Source organism: Lucilia sericata, unplaced genomic scaffold, assembly GCF_015586225.1.
Source record: "Lucilia sericata isolate MDLA Ls3-8-SP2 unplaced genomic scaffold, ASM1558622v1 Contig000307F_arrow, whole genome shotgun sequence".
In the NCBI taxonomy this organism is placed as follows: Eukaryota; Metazoa; Arthropoda; class Insecta; order Diptera; family Calliphoridae; genus Lucilia; species Lucilia sericata.
Window position 1 is genome coordinate 265,277 of NW_023994331.1, and position 17,433 is coordinate 282,709.

General features: G+C 30.0%; 1 protein-coding gene across 4 annotated transcripts in view; it reads right to left on the reverse strand.

Moving 5' to 3' along the window:
- The window catches only part of LOC119603443 (uridine phosphorylase 1), a 46,119-nt gene extending 38,596 nt beyond the window's left edge, over positions 1 to 7,523 (reverse strand). For 2 of the 4 annotated variants that reach the window (XM_037955485.1, XM_037955483.1), the window contains exon 1: positions 7,193 to 7,523. The gene's annotated coding sequence lies outside the window, so the exon portion shown is untranslated. Of the gene's footprint in view, positions 1 to 7,154 lie in introns of all 4 variants that reach the window. The other 2 variants (XM_037955484.1, XM_037955482.1) reach the window with 2 other exon arrangements.
- Positions 7,524 to 17,433: the final 9,910 nt, after the last annotated feature.

The window sequence follows — 17,433 nt, forward strand, 5'->3', positions numbered from 1 at the left end:
TTAATATTCATAACTGGTGTAGGGTATCATATGGTCGGCCACGCCCGACTATAATTTCTTACTTGTTTTATTTGTAAAATTTTAATGGTTTTCATTTTGGGGTAAAAAAAATTGTTTGAAAATGAAATGTTAAAAACATAAGTAGGGGTGGTATGAGTATAATTATACTTGTTGTAAGGACACAAACATATGAATACATTTCCTTAAAAAATGTGGAAAAAGTAAAAGTACACATTTTTAATTTAACGTCAAATTAAGCTCATACTTAGTATATTTTCTTTAAATTAATTACAAAATTTGTTTTTTTTTTTTTATTGAAGAATGAAATTTTCTCTTGTGAGTCAACAAATTTGTTGAAAAGAAACGCCCAAAAAAGTTTCAAGGTTTCCTTCATGTGAAGTGGTTTGAACCGCTACACCCCTAACCTTTAAGAACCAGTCACTAGTCTGGTGTTATTTTCTGCCATTTTAAATTTAATGATACCCCAAACGCACAAAACTGAGATTGTTAACTTTGAAAAAAAAAGGATTTAAAAGGTTTACTTACTTTTACAGAGAAAAAAAGTAAAATTCTATTGAATAGATTCAATTGCAAAGGAAATCAATTTCGGAAAATACCTCCCCTTCAGCATTTGTAGAAAGTTTCTTTTGCCAACCAACAAAAACGAAAAAACTTTTTGAGTGAATTGTCGGTGAATTGTTTTTGTTGTGGATTGACGATTATATGTTGTGCTTTTTTTTATTATTTGTTAAATTACACCTGTTCTTTTTATGTCCGTTTTAAAGATTGTTTTCCAAGGACTCTCTCAGTTGTTAGGAAAAGTATTTATGTAAGTGTGTATGTGTGTCTTTCATTGTATAAGTAATTGTTCCACAATGACTGCTATGTAGGAGTGTCTGGGAATCCAAGTGAAAAAAACATTTTAAAATTGTATAGAAATGTAAGTAATTGATGGTGGTAAGATTTATTTGTAATAACAATAGTATTACAATGTAATATCGATTGTATAATGTTACTTTATTTATTTGTCTTGTTTTTTGTTTTTCTAAAATTAGATTTTAAAATTGATTAATGTTTTAAAGCTGCTATTGTCCTCGTCATAGCAATGACGCAGCTTTTCCTATTTATAACAAGTAGATACTAAGATGTTTAAGAGGAATTTATTACAAATTTATTGTGAAATAAAATATTTATTCTAGGAAGTATTTGAAGGATATTTTAGGGATATTTGAGACTTATTTACAGTTGTTATATGTTATAAGAATATAATACATATTTAAGTTTGTTGAACTTAAAGAAATATCTTGTTTCATTTTAGGTTTTCAGATTATCTTAATTGGTGTTATATAATATTTTAAAATAAACTAAAGTGAAGCCATAATTCATTAACTATGGCATTATAGAAACGTTCCAACAAATACTAGGTAATGACTTGTACTTACACAATAACTTATTTTTCAATAACTGTTATGCCCAATGCATTACTTTTAAGTATTCTTACCATGACTTACATATAATTAATCAGATATGTACTTTTTTAACCTTTTGCCTCTTTATTTGCACATTTGCAAGTACTTATTTAAGTAGTTATTTGTAAGCGAGTGTGTTAATTACATACCTTTAATGGCATCATCATGAAGAGACTATATATTTTACAAATACATACATTACTTCGTATTTTCATCTTCTTGATGACAGTTGAAAGATTATAGACATTTAAAAATCCACTGGATGTCTTTTAGTCGACACTTTCTGAATGATATTTTAGCATTAAAGTGTTTGCTGGGACAATATAGTGAATTTTTGCATAAGTCACTTCAGATAAACTTCAGGGTTGTTGCGAAATATTTTGGTTATCTTCAAGACTAATAAGTCACTTCTAGATGACAATTTTATGACTATACGTATTCGATCGATTTTTATCATCTGGTTATATATGTATGGTTAAGCACTTTGGAATTCCTTATTATCATCTTATAGGTGTATATGATTATACATATTCGATAATTTCTGTCATCTGATGGTATATGCTTAATTCACGTTGGAATTCCGAATTATAATCTTGTAGTTGTATACGTTGAAGTCACTTCTGGATAACAGTTGAAATATTTTTTTTCAAGACTAATAAGTGACTTCTAGATGATAATTTTATGGCTATACGTATTCGATCATTTTTATCATCTGGTGATATATGTTTAAGCACTTTCGAATTCAGAATTATCATCTTATAGCTGTATACGTTAAAGTCACTTCTGGATGACAGTTGAAATATTGTACACAATTAAGAACATATTTGGGAATCTAATAAGTCACTTCAGGATGATAATTTTATGATTATACATATTTGATAACTTCTATCATCTGCTGGTATATGTTTAATTCACTTTGGAATTCCGAAATATCATCTTACAGCTGTTTACGTTTAAGTCACTTCTGGAGAATAGTTAAAAGATTGTACACATTTAACAGCACATTTGGGTATCTAATATGTCACTTCAGGGTGATAATTTTATGATTATACATATTCGATAAGTTTTATCAACTGGTCGTATATGTTTAATTAACTTTGGAATTCCGAAATATCATCTTACAGCTATATACGTTTAAGTCACTTTTGGATAACAGTTGAAAGATTGTACACATTTGTGAACACTTTTTGTAGTCGAATAAGACATTTCAGGATGATAGTTGGAAGATTGTACACATTTAAGAAAACATTTGTGAGTCTACTAGAAGTCAGTGTCACATGTCTCATAGAGGACGCTTCCACGACGAAGAGTTCATAACGGCAGGAATTCAGAATAATGATACTTTGGCTATTATCGCATGTAAGACGTTTCTAAGTAACATTTGCGAAAAAAAATGGTTGTGGTTCACTAATAGTTTCTCAATTATCAATGAAAATTTTAATAAATAAAGTAACGTTTTCGACTATCAGTAACAGATCTATTAAGAATTTCAGAATAATGATACTTCGGCTATTATCGCCTGTAAGATGCTTCTAAGTAACTTTTGTGATAATTTTTTTGTGGGGTTAATTCCATTATAATGTGCACTTATAGCTTCACCAGGAAGAGTTCTTAACGACACAAATTTAGAGTAATGATATTTTGGCCACTATCGCCTGTAAGATACTTCTAAGTGACTTTTGCGATAAAAAATCTTTGCGGGATTAATTTCATTATAAGGTGCACTAATAGTTTATCAATTATAAATTTACAATTATTAGATTAAATAAAGAGACGATTTCGACTATTAGCAGTGGTAAATTTCAAGCTTTATCCAATTGAGAAGCGAAAGTAAGAATCATGTGTGTGTTAGCATTCATGTGAGACGCTTTCAAAGTTAAAGGGACTTTCATTAAATTCTTCCGATTTCTAAATACAAAGTGTATGTGAGATTTGTTTTCGTTAGAAAGGTTTGTAGATGCTGTTACGTATGAAATAGTTAGAAAGCATCCGCAAAGTCAACTTTGGCGCATAAATCAGGCTGCATATAACCGTTCGCGATGAAATATTAAGCAATAATAAGTTTTTGAACCACACGTTTATTTTTTTTATATATTACTGTAAAAAAATGTATGTATATTTTATGCAAAATTTTGCATTTGTGTAGAAAGTTTGCTTTTGTGTTGTATAAACCACAAATTGTCTTTATATTTATGTACTAAAGCCAAGAAAATTTCTATACTTAGAAATTCATAATAACTTTATCTCATAAAAGTTTGTTTTCCATCGTATTTATTTTATTAGTTTCTCATTACAAATTTGGCAAGGTGTAACCAAAAAATAAGAAGACTTTTGTGCCAAAAACCAAAAAAAAAAATAAAACAAGAAAATTCAAATTTGAATAAAATCCAAGTTTTGTTAGAATACAATAATCGTATTAGGGATAACTGGCTTATTGAAAATGTAAGCTACTTATAGTTAAATAATGTTTATCTGATACTAATAGAATTAAAGCAAAGACAACTAAGCAACTGAGACATTAATTGGAAAAGTGAAAAAAAAACACTTTCAACAAATAATGAAAACAAAGAATAATGGAAAAATTATTTTAACACTTTCCCCTGAAATAGTGAACAAAAATACAAGACTGTTTACCAAGCTACCCACTTGTAAGGCTTTAAACTGGCGAATTAGCATAATAAGAGATCAGTTGGTATTAATTTGAATTTATTTAGTCATGAGATATTAAATACTTAATGAATCATAATGAAATTTGAAATTTTTTATTTTTATAAAAAATTATTTAGCAAATTTTATTGACTAGTTTAATTGCCATTAATAGGGCTTGACCTGACTGTGTACATGCAATAAATCTGTTAACTTTATATTTTAACTTGAAAAAAAAAAAACTCAAATTATAATTTAAGTAATTGTAGCTGTTTATAGCAGTTGTTTAAAATTATATGTCGTTAAATCAGTTGCAGGCACTCTCTTTCAATAATAAACACTTAAAAATATAACAACTTTTATGACATGTACTTGAATGAAAACATTTACCACAATGTCATCATCATTATAGTCGTCTATGTATAATAAACGTAATAAGAGTACAAAATTTAATAAAAAGTAAAAGTTAGACATTATCAATATCGCCAATAAAACAATTTCAAATCAAAATTAAAATAATCTAGGACCAAATTAGTATATTCGTACTCGCATGATCAGGATTGAGTTTAATAAAGAGAATTGTGTCAAAAGGAGTATAAGTTTGGGAACTATCTGCTAATTAAGTTTAAAGTTTTTATACAAGTATTTGGTATCATTGAAATTATAATGGATTAAACTTTAATATATATATAAAATATAACAGATCTCTTATTAGAACCCCATTTACGAAAAACTTCAAACATCATAATATAGATATTTTTAAAATCTCACATAGAAAATTTTAATTAATGTAAAATTTAAACGGATTAAGATATCGGAACAAATTTTTTGACATATATAGATCCAAATCTTTCTTAAATAACACCGTTACCAGTTATCTTACGTTCTATATACAAATACGCAAATTCCTAAAGCGGAAAAAAATTTATTTATTCCATAAAATGAGTTTTTTTGATAAAAGTGCCCACTGTAGCATTATTTACCGCGTATTAGTAAAAAAACTTGGGAAATATTAAAGGACCTTATAGAGCTATGTATATATATATATATATATATATATATATAGATCCATTATGAGCATAGGTGCTTTGAGTTGTCAGTAACAAGTATGCGCATTTTAGTAGATCTTCTCAAGGAGTAGTTATATATAAAATTTAATAACCGAGATCGATCAATTTTGGGGGGTTACAGACTGGCCTCACGATTACCTACAACTGTCAATCATGTGAAATTTCATTGCGAAATTTTCTCGAGTTTCTGATATACCGAACTATTTCCGAAAATAAAAGTTTCTAAACTACTGAGCGTTGTAGTCGTGAAATAATACAATTTTATAAGAATCAAAATTTCGGTACCAAAATTTATAAGGAATGAGACATAATTGGCCCATAGGAGTTAAACTATATGAGGATCGGACTATATTTGACCCGATTCCCCATATAAAGTACACTTCAAAAAATGATTTTAACACTGGTTTCAAAATACCATATGTTTTGAAGATCGATCCACATAAGACTCTATCTTCCATAAAACCCAAAAAAGTATTTGTTTTTAATTCAGAAGAACTTGGTCTTGGAATTGTGTATAGTATTGCTTTAGAATGGTTTGTTATTATACCCTACACCACTATAGTGGGGAGGGTACTATGCGTTTTCGCAGATGTTTGTAACACCCAAAAATATTGGTCCCTCCTTAAAGTATACCAATCGGTTCTGAATCACTTTCTGAGACAATTTAGCTATGTCCATCTGTAAGTCTGTCTGTCTGTCCGTCCATCTGTGTGTCCATGTAAACCTTGTGCGCACTCTACAGGTCTAAATTTTCAAGATAATATTATGAAATTTGCCCAAAGACGAAGCCTATTGAAAATGGTTAAAATCGGTCTATTATTTCGTATAACCCTCATACAACCGTACCCCCGAATAGGTCTTTTGTGCTCATAAACATGTTAATTGTTCTTGTATCACTTCAAAAATCGGCAAAATCTAGTATTATATAAGTCTTAATGATACTGCTGATTTTTATAATGATCGGGCCTCATTTGACCCAATCCCCCACACAAAATCCCCTTCAGAAAATGACTTGATGGACAAATTTCACTTATGAACACTTATATCATGATGATATTCTGCGTAAATAAATAATGTAGACGTAAATTCCTCTACCAAAATTTATAAGGATAGGACCATATTAACCCCTATTTTAGAAAATCCCATGTCCGACTATAAGTTCTTACTTGTTTATTTTGTAAGAATTTTACACAAAAAACTTCAGAGAGATATTTATAAAAGATCTAAAAAATTCCAATATGTTTGTTGGATTTGATTCATGACAGAATTTTATCTACCAAAAAAGCACTTTCAAAATAGAAATGGTCCATATGTTGGGATTTTTATCCAGTTGCAATTGTTTTCTTTATTTAGGTCCTCTAAACCTTTAATAAATATATATGAATAAGGTAGTTAATATTTAAAGCAACTTTTGCATTATAAGTTAAGTTTTTAATAACGAAACTTTAAATTTGAATAAAAAATCGTTGAAAATATATACAGAAAACACTTTTCTTTTAACAGCCCTCTAAAGTCCAAAAAGTATGTTATAAACTTTTCTACAAATCATAAAAATCTCAAGTCCTTTTGTAATTAAAAAATTTATTGCCACTCACTGTAGTATACAATTAAAAAGAGCCAAATGTTAATGGCAGTTATATACTTTTATATATGTATAGAAAATAACAAACATACATACATATGTATGTGTCATAAATAGCACAAATTAACTGTAAACAAAAAAAAATACGTAAACAGTCTAATAAAATAGTTGTTAGAAACAAAAAAGTAAAAAAAAGAAAACAAATTAATCAAAGTATATATTGATTTTCTGCAAAGAAATATTAAGAATCTCAAAGTATTTCGTTTAATGTACTAATACATACACAAAAAAACAGTCAGACAGGATTTTTTCTTTTTTTCCCAAAAAAAAAATCCTTTGTTGAAGAAAAAACTTTAATGAAATAGATAAATTATAGTTTGTACTTACTAAGAAATTTAAGAGGATATGTATGTCTGTTAGCTTACAATTTAGGCAGTTGCTTTTCCTTTAACAAATTTTAAATTTAACGCTTAAAATTTTTTTTTTTTTTATATTTTACAAATTTTTGATTTTTTTTGCTTAAAATTTGTTTGAGTTATATAATAATGATGTTTTTTTTTATTATATTGAATTTCTTGCACTTTAAAAATTGTTTACGTTTTTACGAGTTTGAACGTAAAAAAAAAGTTATATTACTCTTGCTATATGTGTGTATATGTTAAGTATAACTTTTTGATTTTTTTATTTCAAATTTGTTAGCGAAAGAATTATTTAAAAATGAAGATGATCCAACACTGCTTAATAACCAACACTGACTGACTGGATACGAAAAGTAGACGCAATGAAACTTTCAATCTATAGCAATTTGTTAAATGGGAATAAAAAAGCATGAAAAGAAATTGTATAGATAGCTAAAAACATTGAACACGTTTTTAACCCCTAAAATGGAGAGAGAGAGCAAAATATAAAAATTACAAAAAAAAGCTTAGACACAAAAAAATATATACCAATTCACACACACTGAACGCGAAAAAACACTCAAAAACAAAACTATTAAAATCTACTCAAACAAAAATTTGCAAAAAAAAATTTATAACAAAATTAAACTTATTTTTATATAAAAAGAAACTATGTTTAGCAGCCCCAAAATTGAAGTTTTTGATATTCCCAATGAAAATTAAAATTTGGTTGATACTCAATCAAATGATAAAAAGGTCCTTTTTTGAAAGTCCCCTTTTATATATTTCAGCGCTGCAGCGCGCTGCTTGTGTAATTTTATGTTTTTAGGTTTAATATTAAAAATGATTCAAAAAGTACCAATACACAAGACTATAGACTAGACTATAGACTAGACTATAGACTAGACTATAGACTAGACTATAGACTAGACTATAGACTAGACTATAGACTAGACTATAAACTAGACTATAGACTAGATTATAGACTAGACTATAGACTAGACTATACTAGACTATAGACTAGACTATAGACTAGACTATAGACTAGACTATAGACTAGACAATAGACTAGACTATAGACTAGACTATAGACTAGACTATAGACTAGACTATAGACTAGACTAGACATAGACTAGACATAGACTAACTATAGACTAGACTAGACTATAGACTAGACTATAGACTAGACTATAGACTAGACTATAGACTAGACTATAGACTAGACTATAGACTAGACTATAGACTAGACTATAGACTAGACTATAGACTAGACTATAGACTAGACTATAGACTAGACTATAGACTAGACTATAGACTAGACTATAGACTAGACTATAGACTAGACTATAGACTAGACTATAGACTAGACTATAGACTATAGACTAGACTAGACTATAGACTAGACTATAGACTAGACTATAGACTAGACTATAGGACTAGACTATAGACTAGACTATAGACACTAGACTATAGACTAGACTATAGACTAGACTATAGACTAGACTATAGACTAGACTATAGACTAGACTATAGACTAGACTATAGACTAGACTATAGACTAGACTATAGACTAGACTATAGACTAGACTATAGACTAGACTATAGACTAGACTATAGACCTAGACTATAGACTAGACTATAGACTAGACTATAGACTAGACTATAGACTAGACTATAGACTAGACTATAGACTAGACTATAGACTAGACTATAGACTAGACTATAGACTAGACTATAGACTAGACTATAGACTAGACTATAGACTAGACTATAGACTAGACTATAGACTAGACTATAGACTAGACTATAGACTAGACTATAGACTAGACTATAGACTAGACTATAGACTAGACTATAGACTAGACTATAGACTAGACTATAGACTAGACTATAGACTAGACTATAGACTAGACTATAGACTAGACTATAGACTAGACTATAGACTAGACTATAGACTAGACTATAGACTAGACTATAGACTAGACTATAGACTAGACTATAGACTAGACTATAGACTAGACTATAGACTAGACTATAGACTAGACTATAGACTAGACTATAGACTAGACTATAGACTAGACTATAGACTAGACTATAGACTAGACTATAGACTAGACTATAGACTAGACTATAGACTAGACTATAGACTAGACTATAGACTAGACTATAGACTAGACTATAGACTAGACTATAGACTAGACTATAGACTAGACTATAGACTAGACTATAGACTAGACTATAGACTAGACTATAGACTAGACTATAGACTAGACTATAGACTAGACTATAGACTAGACTATAGACTAGACTATAGACTAGACTATAGACTAGACTATAGACTAGACTATATACTAGACTATAGACTAGACTATAGACTAGACTATAGACTAGACTATAGACTAGACTATAGACTAGACTATGGACTAGACTACAGACTAGACTATAGACTAGACTATAGACTAGACTATAGACTAGACTATAGACTAGACTATAGACTAGACTATAGACTAGACTATAGACTAGACTATAGACTAAACTATAGACTAGACTATAGACTAGACTATAGACTAGACTATAGACTAGACTATAGACTAGACTATAGACTAGACTATAGACTAGACTATAGACTAGACAATAGACTAGACTATAGACTAGACTATAGACTAGACTATAGACTAGACTATAGACTAGACTAGACAATAGACTAGACAATAGACTAGACTATAGACTAGACTATAGACTAGACTATAGACTAGACTATAGACTAGACTATAGACTAGACTATAGACTAGACTATAGACTAGACTATAGACTAGACTATAGACTAGACTATAGACTAGACTATAGACTAGACTATAGACTAGACTATAGACTAGACTATAGACTAGACTATAGACTAGACTATAGACTAGACTATAGACTAGACTATAGACTAGACTATAGACTAGACTATAGACTAGACTATAGACTAGACTATAGACTAGACTATAGACTAGACTATAGACTAGACTATAGACTAGACTATAGACTAGACTATAGACTAGACTATAGACTAGACTATAGACTAGACTATAGACTAGACTATAGACTAGACTATAGACTAGACTATAGACTAGACTAGACTAGACTATAGACTAGACTATAGACTAGACTATAGACTAGACTATAGACTAGACTATAGACTAGACTATAGACTAGACAATAGACTAGACTATAGACTAGACTATAGACTAGACTATAGACTAGACTATAGACTAGACTAGACAATAGACTAGACAATAGACTAGACTATAGACTAGACTATAGACTAGACTATAGACTAGACTATAGACTAGACTATAGACTAGACTATAGACTAGACTATAGACTAGACTAGACTATAGACTAGACTATAGACTAGACTATAGACTAGACTATAGACTAGACTATAGACTAGACTATAGACTAGACTATAGACAGACAGATAGACTATAGACTAGACTATAGACTAGACTATAGACTAGACTATAGACTAGACTATAGACTAGACTATAGATGACTAATAGACTAGACTATAGACTAGACTATAGACTAGACTATAGACTAGACTATAGACTAGACTTAGACTAGACTATAGACTAACTATAGACTAGACCTATAGACTAGACTATAGACTAGACTATAGACTAGACTATAGACTAGACTATAGACTAGACTATAGACTAGACTATAGACTAGACTATAGACTAGACTATAGACTAGACTATAGACTAGACTATAGACTAGACTATAGACTAGACTATAGACTAGACTATAGACTAGACTATAGACTAGACTATAGACTAGACTATAGACTAGACTATAGACTAGACTATAGACTAGACTATAGACTAGACTATAGACTAGACTATAGACTAGACTATAGACTAGACTATAGACTAGACTAAGACTAGACTATAGACTATAGACTAGACTATAGACTAGACTATAGACTAGACTATAGACTAGACTATAGACTAGACTATAGACTAGACTATAGACTAGACTATAGACTAGAATAGACTAGACTATAGACTAGACTATAGACTAGACTATAGACTAGACTATAGACTAGACTATAGACTAGACTATAGACTAGACTATAGACTAGACTATAGACTAGACTATAGACTAGACTATAGACTAGACTATAGACTAGACTAGACTAGACTATAGACTAGACTATAGACTAGACTATAGACTAGACTATAGACTAGACTATAGACTAGACTATAGACTAGACTATAGACTAGACTATAGACTAGACTATAGACTAGACTATAGACTAGACTATAGACTAGACTATAGACTAGACTATAGACTAGACATAGACTAGACTATAGACTAGACTATAGACTAGACTATAGACTAGACTATAGACTAGACTATAGACTAGACTATGGACTAGACTACAGACTAGACTATAGACTAGACTATAGACTAGACTATAGACTAGACTATAGACTAGACTATGGACTAGACTACAGACTAGACTATAGACTAGACTATAGACTAGACTATAGACTAGACTATAGACTAGACTATAGACTAGACTATAGACTAGACTATAGACTAGACTATAGACTAGACTATAGACTAGACTATAGACTAAACTATAGACTAGACTATAGACTAGACTATAGACTAGACTATAGACTAGACTATAGACTAGACTATAGACTAGACTATAGACTAGACTATAGACTAGACTATAGACTAGACTATAGACTAGACTATAGACTAGACTATAGACTAGACTATAGACTAGACTATAGACTAGCCTATAGACTAGACTATAGACTAGAATATAGACTAGACTATAGACTAGACTATAGACTAGACTATAGACTAACTATAGACTAGACTATAGACTAGACTATAGACTAGACTATAGACTAGACTATAGACTAGACTATAGACTAGACTATAGACTAGACTATAGACTAGACTATAGACTAAACTATAGACTAGACTAAAGACTAGACTATAGACTAGACTATAGACTAGACTAGACTATAGACTAGACTATAGACTAGACTATAGACTAGACTATAGACTAGACTATAGACTAGACTATAGACTAGACTATAGACTAGACTATAGACTAGACTATAGACTAGACTATAGACTAGACTATAGACTAGACTATAGACTAGACTATAGACTAGACTATAGACTAGACTATAGACTAGACTATAGACTAGACTGTAGACTAGACTATAGACTAGACTATAGACTAGACTATAGACTAGACTATAGACTAGACTATAGACTAGACTATAGACTAGACTGTAGACTAGACTATAGACTAGACTATAGACTAGACTATAGACTAGACTATAGACTAGACTATAGACTAGACTATAGACTAGACTATAGACTAGACTATAGACTAGACTATAGACTAGACTATAGACTAGACTATAGACTAGACTATAGACTAGACTATAGACTAGACTATAGACTAGACTATAGACTAGACTATAGACTAGACTATAGACTAGACTATAGACTAGACTATAGACTAGACTATAGACTAAGACTATAGACTAGACTATAGACAGACATAGACTAGACTATAGACAGACTATAGACTAGACTATAGACTAGACTATAGACTAGACTATAGACTAGACTATACTAGACTAGAGACTAGACTAGACTAGACTATAGACTAGACTATAGACTAGACTATAGACTAGACCTATACGAACTAGACTATAGACTAGAGACTATAGACTAGACTATAGACTAGACTATAGACTAGACTATAGACTAGACTATAGACTAGACTATAGACTAGACTATAGACTAGACTATAGACTAGACTACTAGACTAGACTATAGACTAGACTATAGACTAGACTATAGACTAGACTATAGACTAGACTATAGACTAGACTATAGACTAGACTAATAGACCGAGACTATAGACTAGACTATAGACTAGACTATAGACTAGACTATAGACTAGACTATAGACTAGACTATAGACTAGACTATAGACTAGACTAGACTATAGACTAGACTATAGACTAGACTATAGACTAGACTATAGACTAGACTATAGACTAGACTATAGACTAGACTATAGACTAGACTATAGACTAGACTATAGACTAGACTATAGACTAGACTATAGACTAGACTATAGACTAGACTATAGACTAGACTATAGACTAGACTATAGACTAGACTATAGACTAGACTATAGACTAGACTATAGACTAGACTATAGACTAGACTATAGACTATAGACTAGACTATAGACTAGACTATAGACTAGACTATAGACTAGCCTATAGACTAGACTATAGACTAGACTATAGACTAGACTAGACTAGACTATAGACTAGACTATAGACTAGACTATAGACTAGACTATAGACTAGACTATAGACTAGACTATAGACTAGACTAGACTAGACTATAGACTAGACTATAGACTAGACTATAGACTAGACTATAGACTAGACTATAGACTAGACTATAGACTAGACTATAGACTAGACTATAGACTAGACTATAGACTAGACTATAGACTAGACTATAGACTAGACTATAGACTAGACTATAGACTAGACCTATAGACTAGACTATGACTAGACTATAGACTAGACTATAGACTAGACTATAGACTAGACTATAGAATAGACTATAGACTAGACTATAGACTAGACTATAGACTAGACTATAGACTAGACTATAGACTAGACTATAGACTAGACTATCGACTAGACTATAGACTAGACTATAGACTAGATATAGACTAGACTATAGACTAGACTATAGACTAGACTATAGACTAGACTATAGACTAGGACTATAGACTAGACTATAGACTAGACTATAGACTAGACTATAGACTAGACCTGACTAGACTAGACTAATAGACTAGACTATAGACTAGACTATAGACTAGACTATAGACTAGACTACTAGACTAGACTATAGACTAGACTATAGACTAGACTATAGACTAGACTATAGACTAGACTATAGACTAGACTATAGACTAGACTATAGACTAGACTATAGACTAGACTATAGACTAGACTATAGACTAGACTATAGACTAGACTAAGACTAGACTAGACTATAGACTATGACTATAGACTAGACTATAGACTAGACTATAGACTTAGACTATAGAACTAGAACTATAGACTAGACTATAGACAATAGACTATAGACTAGACTATAGACTAGACTATAGACTAGACTATTAGACTAGACTATAGACTAGCTATAGACTAGACTATAGACTAGACTATGACTAGACTATAGACTAGACTATAGACTAGACTATAGACTAGACTATAGACTAGACTATAGACTAGACTATAGACGTAGACTATAGACTAGACTATAGACTAACTAGACTAGACTATAGACTAGACTATAGACTAGACTATAGACTAGACTATAGACTATAGACAGACTATAGACTAGACTATAACTAGACTATAGACTAACTATAGACTAGACCTATAGACTAGACTATAGACTAGACTTAAGACTAGCTATAGACTAGACTATAGACTAGACTATAGACTAGACTATAGACTAGACTATAGATAGACTATAGACTAGACTATAGACTAGACTATAGACTAGACTATAGACTAGACTATAGACTAGACTATAGACTAGACTATAGACTAGACTATAGACTAGACTATAGACTAGACTAGACTATAGACTAGACTATAGACTATATAGACTAGACTATAGACTAGACTATAGACTAGACTATAGACTAGCCTATAGACTAGACTATAGACTAGACTATAGACTAGACTATAGACTAGACATAGACTAGACTATAGACTAGACTATAGACTAGACTATAGACTAGACTATAGACTAGACTATAGACTAGACTATAGACTAGACTATAGACTAGACTATAGACTAGACTATAGACTAGACTATAGACTAGACTATAGACTAGACTATAGACTAGACTATAGACTAGACTATAGACTAGACTATAGACTAGACTATAGACTAGACTATAGACTAGACTATAGACTAGACTATAGACTAGACTATAGACTAGACTATAGACTAGACTATAGACTAGACTATAGACTAGACTATAGACTAGACTATAGACTAGACTATAGACTAGACTATAGACTAGACTATAGACTAGACTATAGACTAGACTATATAGTCTATATGTCTATGATTAAGAAAATCAAAAAAAAAGTCATTTCAATGACGAAAAAGGACGAGAAACTTTCTTTTATAAATTTTAATTCAATTAACAGGTTTTGAATAAAGAAAGAGTACCAAAATTTTTCATTTTATAGGTTCTCACTTACTCCGGGCTCTATATATATTATAGAAAAAAAGGTACCCAAAAGCCTTTCTTATAGATTTTCATTAGGACTCTTAGTGTTTAGTTTTATGTTTCTGGATTCAGTATTACCGAAAATTCAAAAAAGTTCCTTTTGAAGAACGTAAAAGAACCAAAAGATTCCCTATTAGAGGTTGCCATTTAATCTGTGCTCTTTATGCTTAATTTTATGTTACTAAGTTCAATATTATGAAAATTTCAAAAAGTACCCTTTTTATGAAAGAAAAAGTATCAAAAATTCGCCTTTAATAGAATCTCACTACAATGTATGTTTCTAAGTTCAATATTATAGAAAATTCAAAAAGTACCAGTAAACGAATGAAGAAGAACCAAAAAATCCTTTTATAGATTCTCATTTACTCCGGTCGCTTATGGTGGCATTAAAAAAATAATAACAACATGCGCTTTATAGCTAACTTAAACATAAAAAAGAACTTTTTTAACCTTAGACCCATGTCACCATATATTGACTCCTTCATAAAAATGTTGAGAAACGGTAACTTAGAATGATCCAAGCTTTAATTTTTGGTACGAACATCAGTTCTATATTAATTTCTTTATACAATTGGGGCCACCCTAATGTACATATGTATTTCTATACATAACTAATTTATGGAGTATTTGACTCTTAATAAGTTCCTAGTAGTCATGGCAACTCAAAAACACAAACAAAACTATAATTTGTTTACTTTTGTTTACACATACAATTATTTCAGTTTGAAATTACCATTCATTCCCTTTAACAGAAAAGAGAGTAACTTAATTCTCTTGTTTAAGGACAATGAGAAAAATAACTCATTGTAAAGCTCCCCAAGCAAATGTATAATAAAACTCATTTTAGATAACTTAACATATAAATAAAGCTTAATTTAGCTTTTAATGAAAAACTAAGCTTTCTAAAACAAAAACAAATAACTGTTTTTGTTTGTTTTTACTTTAACACAAGTTTTGTTGTTACTGTTTGCTTACAAAACGTTTTGTTTGTTTGAGTTTGTTCTTCTCTGTTAACTTCATTTCCTTTAACATTCCTTGTTTAACCTCTTTTGCCCTTCACCTCTTGGTCTATCAGTTATTGGCTTTAATTTAAATCTCTCATGTTTCTTTCAATTAACATGGTTTCTCTATTGTTGTTTATTAATTAAAAAATAATAAATATGTTTTAAGATGAAAAAAAGAGAAAAAAAGGTAATAACTGTCAGTTGGCTGCACTTTTAATAATAATAATCTCAAGCTGTTTGTATGTAGACTACGTAACGTATGATTATTTTTAATTTAATTAAATGTATATATGTATTACGTATACGCCTCCTGCTGTAACTTGTAAAGGATAATTTGATTGAAATAACTTTTTCTTTCTGTTTTTATAAGATAAATCTTTTTAAATAGAAAATTGAGTTAAGATTTCCTTTGAAGTTTATAAAATGAATTAAATTTAAAGAAAAAATAGCAAATTGTTTTTATTTACTTCTGTCCTCTATATATTTTCAACAGTTTGAAATTGAATGAAATTGATATTTTTTCACTTTGTTTGAAATGCCTCATTAGTTAAAGTAAAAAAAAGTAAAATTTTACATTTAATAAATTTGCTCAATCGTGCAAAACATCTAACAATTTCCGTGAGAGAAGTCAACAGCCATTTATTTTTTATTATTCGTAAAATTTCCGCTAAATATTATTTGTAAAAAATTTTCCATATAATTAAACCAGACACGTTGTAATAACCATCATTATTAGCATTTTTTTTATAAAAATAACAAATAAAATAAATCATCTCATAAAAAAAGATACATTTCATTCAGTTCTGTAAGAAGATTTCAAAAATAAATGAAGAAAACGAAACGAAACGTCTACTAAACACGCACATTGAAATTTATTCTTTTACACA